Source organism: Neopsephotus bourkii, unplaced genomic scaffold (assembly GCF_033783945.1).
Source record: "Neopsephotus bourkii isolate Nb327-2 ecotype Australia unplaced genomic scaffold, CSIRO-AGI_Nbou_v1 NB_940, whole genome shotgun sequence".
Taxonomy (NCBI): domain Eukaryota; kingdom Metazoa; phylum Chordata; class Aves; order Psittaciformes; family Psittacidae; genus Neopsephotus; species Neopsephotus bourkii.
In genome coordinates, this window is record NW_026901434.1 from 2,827,522 (window position 1) to 2,834,239 (window position 6,718).

Below are 6,718 nucleotides of genomic sequence, written 5' to 3' on the forward strand. Positions count from 1 at the left end.
CAAAAACCACTATCCTGATTTTTCTGAAGCTTCTCAGAAATTGTTATCTTTGGGTGGAAGCTACAGGCAGGAAATACAACCAAGTAGGAATTAGTTCAAATGAAAGACCACTGAGCAAATGAAGAAGATGGAACTGGAGATTTTAACTACTCTTGGTTTGCTGGCAAGAGCTGTAACTGGTTAAATATTTACAAAATACCGCAGTTTCAAAATTATGATAATTTATTACCTGGGCTTTTCTCTGAAAGAGGATGCCAGAAACAGTTGCAGTAGATTGTTAGGGTTTCATTATTTTCCAGCTCCTCTGTTTCTCATTGTGTATAAAGCCACTTTGTGATGTGATTTCTTTGTTGCAGACACAATTCAAACCCACATAGGTCGAATTGCTTCCTGATGGAAGTGAGTTGTCATTATCTCCTCTTTTGCTTTTGAAGCATCAGCAGATGAGATCATTTGGGAGCACCAGTATCAGGTGAGAATTTAAAGTGTCCTCACCTGCCTGCTGCCACAGGCTGGGCAGCTGCTGAGCCTGCTTACAGAGTACTAGGGCTACACAGAAGCATGGGGTCAGCACACACCCGAAGCTCACTTAACTCCACAGCTTTTTTGTCTCCTCTCGTTATTTAATTATTCCAGAGTTGTTCTGGAGGAACAAACCCTGCAGCACTGAAACACATTAAATTACAGGGAGAATAAACATGTGCTAAAACCCTACTCCTGAGAGCCTCCTCTACAAATGAAGCACCCCATCAGCCCTGCCTACCTCCTCCTCCCCACACTGGGGGGACAGCAGGATGGCAGTAACTGGCTGTGAAGGAAGAAGCAGCATGGCCATGAGCACGCCAAAACCCGAGTGTTACCTGCTGTCTCCTGGCTTGACAGTGGAGCCCTGGGCACTGCAGTCCTTGCAAGAAACACTGCTCTTACCCTGCAAAAGGAGAGTCAACAGGATAAGTCTGTTTCTGTAATTTGTAAATAGGTTCAAATGGAAGTCAAACACATGCATAAAGGGTACAGATGTTACTGCATAATAACTATTGTAGTCTGAAGGCAATGCTGGTTCAGAAAACAATGAAACGCTGGGAGGTGGAAGTTAGGAACACTGTCTAGAAGGCAGATAACACACAAGGGAGGTTGCTCAGGACCTGCCTGCCCTTGAAGCATGTCTTCAGCATCGCTTGTCGGCCAGTGCCAGTGGCAGGCTGCTGAGCTAGACAAACCTTTGATCCTGCAGTGTCATAGCTGATCTTGCAGTCTGGTATTGAACAGAAGGTTGTCTGCAGCTTTTTGTACATCCCTCCGCTTGAAGCAACAAGGGTTCACACCCTCCAAGATGAGTTCTGGGAATCATTTATTTATCACCCATAATAACAGTCCCATTTGGGGCCTGGAATTCTAAGAGAGTATCTTCAGAAAAGAGTGGTATTTTTTTCTTACTGTCCAAACTAGATGGCTTATAAAATAAGGGATATATGGATGTCTCTCTCTGCTGGCTTTGGTAAGTCAAGGACTTATGCAGCACCTACCTAACTTATGTCTGCATTTATGACTGTTGTTTAACTAAGCCAATGTTAAATTGTCCTCTTATATTCTTTCTTTCTATTGCATGTCACATGAATGCATATAGGACTCACACATCTGTGTTTCCCTGTTTGACACAGACCTGAGGAAATAGCAGCTTGCAAAGGAGCTGCCCAAAAAGACCAGCTGATGCATATATGCAGCAAGCAGACCATGTTTGAGGGGAGAGCAGCTTGCACATCCTCCTCCCCACCACACATCCTGCGGGTGCTGAAGGGCTGATGCCAGAGCCCATCCCCAGTCGATGTGTATCTGGTTGCAGCTCACTGCTGCAGGGTGCAGAAAAAACTCCCCACCGTTTTGCCCAACTGTTTTCCCCCTTTTCCTGCTCCCTTTTAAGAGGGGGCAGAATTTTCCCCACAATAGTAATATCTAGCTCTTCATGTAAGAGAACAACTGTGTTTACTTCACTTAAGAGTATCTTTAATGGCAGATTTATCCTTTGCATCATGAAATGCCTATTAGGGCTTTAAAAAGTGCACTGAGCACTTCTTTGGAGTTTGCAGCAATAGGCCATTCTCATTTGAAAGACATATTATTACCCCCAAACTAAACATATTATTTTACACATCCCACCTACCGTGACTCTTTGTGCCTAAGGGCCTCTGAGCAAAAGGTGTCATTTGGAGCACACAGCAGAGAAAACTCGGTTATGTAGATATAAAGTTTCCCTGCTCCTTCTGTTCCAGAAGAGCTGTATCCACATCTCTCACCAGGAAGCTGCTGGGTTTTTCCTATCTGATAGCGCAGTTGTATCTGTGTATATGGTATTGTTATTTTTGGCAGGCACATACTTCACATTCTTAGCATGAAGAACGAGAACTGGCAGGCAATCCCATTACCTAGACCCACATGTGCTGTTTTTGCCACAAGCCAAGTCCTCGGGGAAGGTGAGTGTCAGGGTGATGCATTGCCAGGCTGAGGGAAGCATCCAACGGTGTCCAGGCCCAGGCTGCCCTGAGCAAGAGGGGGCCTCCGGCCAGGGGACACTGAGAGGGTGGGACAGGGCTGGCCTTGGCTGATGCTGTCTGATATCTGGTGGCCAAATGTTTGTCCAGAGCACTGAAGTTGATACTGTACTTACCTCTGTCCTGCATCCTGCTGCCACCAGTGACAGCACCGCCCACAGCCCCGGCATGGGGGACACCACACAGACACCCCCCGAATCCAGCAGATTTCCAGCACAAGTGATCCAATGACCATGGATCCCCACAGCCATGGAAGGGAGGGAGTGGAGTCTGACTCTGTTTGACTCCAGGCCAGAGTTGAGGAGAGATGTTGCCAGTAAACTGCTTCTGCCTAATGAAGTGCTCCTTTTCTCTGCAGCAGCAGATAAGAGCAATTAAACACTAGATAGCGGATTAATGATTACTGCAAAATCATGCTAGCTCATGGTGACAAATCTGCATAAATATTCACCACAGTGGTAGGCGAGGTGTTCAGGCAGTGATGTACCCTCTGTGTGGCAAATCATTCAAAGGCGATGCAAAGAGAGAGCGTCTGGTGCTTGTCAGATTCATTAATTATCACTGCAGATGAAACTGGAAGAAAGACTAGCTTATGTACATTATGTTGCATTTGCCAACGGTTGTCCTGGGCCCAGCTGCCACGCAGAAAACAAGGCAGGCTCTGGATGTGGAATCTCTACCTTGGGAGGACAATAGCTTCGTGGCGAAGCTGCCAGTTTGCAGCTGTGGGATAGCAGCTTATATTTGAGCTGGCTTTAGTCTCTGTATTTTTATTGGAAATTATGAGGCAAGTTATGTGATGGCACGTAATACCCATGACCTCCGGCTTTCACTTTCTCTTCTATTCTTGGGGACAGCAAGCTGGACTAAGTGGATATGGTGTCCCAACTAAGAATGCCCATTAAAAAGAATGGAATGGAAGAGACAAACTTCCCGTCATATATATCAAATTGCTGGGTAAATTAACTTTCTGTTTTTTGAAAGACTCTGCTATACAGCCCTAGTAGTGTTTGGGGTACCCAGAGGGTAAGACATCACCTCTGCTTTAATTCATATAAACAGGCTTGATGATAGTGTTGCATGTAGAATGCCTATAACCTACAGGCAAGACAAAGTAAGATGATAACTGGAATGGACTGAAGATCTGGGTTTCTGCTCTGAAATCAACAGATATTACAGAGCAGCTACATTCTGAGGATTCTGGATTTTGTGCCTTACAGTGTTCTGCTAGTGCCTGCAAGAACCTCATGTGAAGCATAAATAAGAAATGTAATAGACATTGCTCTAATAAGGTTAAAATCTTCAAATTAATTCAAGGGTTTTCACTGAGTTCATGTCTGAAAAGTCACCTCTGCCATACCATCTGATGGAACATCTCTCGGGGTATCGGGGGTAGCCAAAAGCATGAAGTGCTATTTGGAAATCTTGCTTTATTCTAAGCAGAAACTTAACCAATGGCTCATCAACAATCACAGAAGACAGCTGGGTTTGAGCCGATACCACATTCACCCTATAGAACTTTTCATGTATTTGCATTCACATATACATATCCATATAAGAGGAATTTAATTAGATTTATTTCTTAACATGTTGGCTTTGTCCTGCATCAAAGGCATTTAAGTCTTCGCAGTATCTTCAATGGTTTCTGGATCAGACCTGTGATGAGTACAACCCTGAAAACAGACAGTCTTTGAATAGTAGCTGGTGATAAGTATTTGAAAAGATGATTGTGTCTCGTAATGAATCATTAAGTCCTATAAAATGCATCTGTCACTGCAGTGTTTAAACTCTGCTCTCCCCACCCTCTACCCACCCTCCCATTTGCACTAATTAGTGCAGGATGAGCTACTGCCTAAAAAATAAGAATTCTAGAATATGTAATTGATTTTAGATCCTGTAAACACCACGCCTGAGGAGTCGGGAGCGAAGTCCATGCAAGCATGGCTCATAGAGGGACCGCCTTTTGGTGCCCCTCAAGTGAGGAGACCCAGGGGGTGGCAGTGCTGCTGGGGCTGGGGTGCTGGTCACTCACCCAAGTTTCAGCCAATCCCATCTCATCCTTCTCCCACTCCCCCAGCCTGCCACAGCCCTCGCTGTGCTCTAGACAACTGTGTCTCACCCAAAGTCATGTGAGGGGTGAGTTAGATGAACGGTAATGGGCCCCTGGATATAAGAGGTGTTTCTGTGTGCAGTAACTTTAAAATCCTGGTTTTTAGGATGCAGAAGTTGCCAAGGATTGTGAAGTTTTGCTCTTAAAAGTGACATAATGTGGAATCGTGCATATTGCACCCCAGTGACTCTCCTAAATGTGCTCGGGGGTTGTATAAAGATGTGAGCTATTTTTCACTCATCAGCTCCAAAAATTTACCTTGGATTCCTGCTTTGTCATCCATAATCTCTTTTAAAGGCTCCATTGGGCAAGTCGTTATCCAGGCATGCAGATAAAGCACATCTAGCCCTGTGGCCCGAGGGGCTGCTCAGAGCTCCCCTCCCTGCAGCCACAGGGGCAGCATTTGCAGGCATCTGACAGTAAAAGCCCCCAAACGCCTGTTGCTTTCCTGCTGTGCATACCTCAGCACTGCTGCCTCTGTCACACCCCAGCACTGACCTGGGGTTTGCAATACCTGTTTGCAGTTACGGGCCTCTTTCCCAACTCTGCTCTGTGTGCACAGGGCAGCCCCCAGCTTGCGTGGCGTGAAAGGCCAGGAGTGCCGAGCATGGGAGAGGGGGGTGCCTTGCGCGCAGTGTTAGCCCCAGTCCCTCCTCATGTCTAGGGCAGTAAATGGATCCCAAACCCCTGCTGCTGACACAGCGGTGGGCAGAGGTACAGCAGACACGTTCTGCAAGTCACTCCGCAGTGTGGAGACCTGAGCAACTCCTCACAGTTTCTCAGGAGCTGAGAACAGGCACGTTGGGAAAGATGGCCATCACAGAAGCACCACACGAAGCGGGCTTGGTCTTGGAGTTGTATTTGCTCTGGCATTTGGATGAAGCTGTCTGCAGACCTACCCCAGCAAAGCCAGTGGAATGGAGAATGTGGCTATTTTATTTCATTCAAATTCTCGTCGGAGCTCTTTGCCTCCTTGGAGTCCCCTCTCCCTTTGCTCCAGCTGCCGAGCTGGGCTGGCGGGGCTGAAGGCAGGCCCAGCAAACTGCACCATGACCATTTCTGTCTGAACAGCCCACACACTTCCAAATCCATTTAGAATAGATTCAGTCATAGTCATTTACAAGGGCCACAGCTGGACTCTGTAAGGAGCAGTTAAAGCAAATGGTTTAAGCTTGCTGTACCGTTTTCCATACGAATAAAAAGCTGGAATTTAGACCTGAGGTGGCTAAATGCTAAATATGTGCATCTATTTACATGGAAGCCTACGCTGGTGAGGTCAGGGGGCTAATGCCAGACAAGGTCACGGAGGGACTGCTTCATTTTCATTTAGGGAGGGAGGAGCAGGCATAAACACTCCAAGGAATCATAGAATCATAGAATAGTTAGGGTTGGAAAGGACCTTAAGATCATCAAGTTCCAACCGCCCTGCCATGGGCAGGGACACCTTGCACTAAACCATCTCACCCAAGGCCTCATCCAACCTGGCCTTGAACACTGCCAGGGATGGAGCATTCACAACCTCCCTGGACAACCTATTCCAGTGCCTCACCACCCTAACAGGAAAGAATTTCCTCCTTATATCAAATCTAAACTTCCCCTGTTCAAGTTTTAACCCCTCACCCCTTGTCCTATCACTACAGTCCCTAGTGAAGAGTCCCTCCCCAGCATCCCTATAGCCCCTCTTCAGATACTGGAAGGCTGCTATGAGGTCTCCACGCAGCCTTCTCTTCTCCAGGCTGAACAGTCCCAACTTTCTCAGCCTGTCTTCATATGGGAGGTGCTCCAGTCCCCTGATCATTCTCGTGGCCCTCCTCTGGACTTGTTCCAACAGATCCATGTCCTTTTTATGTTGAGGACACCACAACTGCACACAATACTCTAAGTGAGGTCTCACGAGAGCAGAATAAAGGGGCAGGATCACCTCCTTTGACCTGCTGGTCACGCTCCTTTTGATGCAGCCCAGGATACGGTTGGCTTTCTGGGCTGCAAGCGCACACTGAAGCTGTCTCATGTTCATTTTCTCATTGACCAGCACCCCCAAGTCCTTCTCCACAGGGCT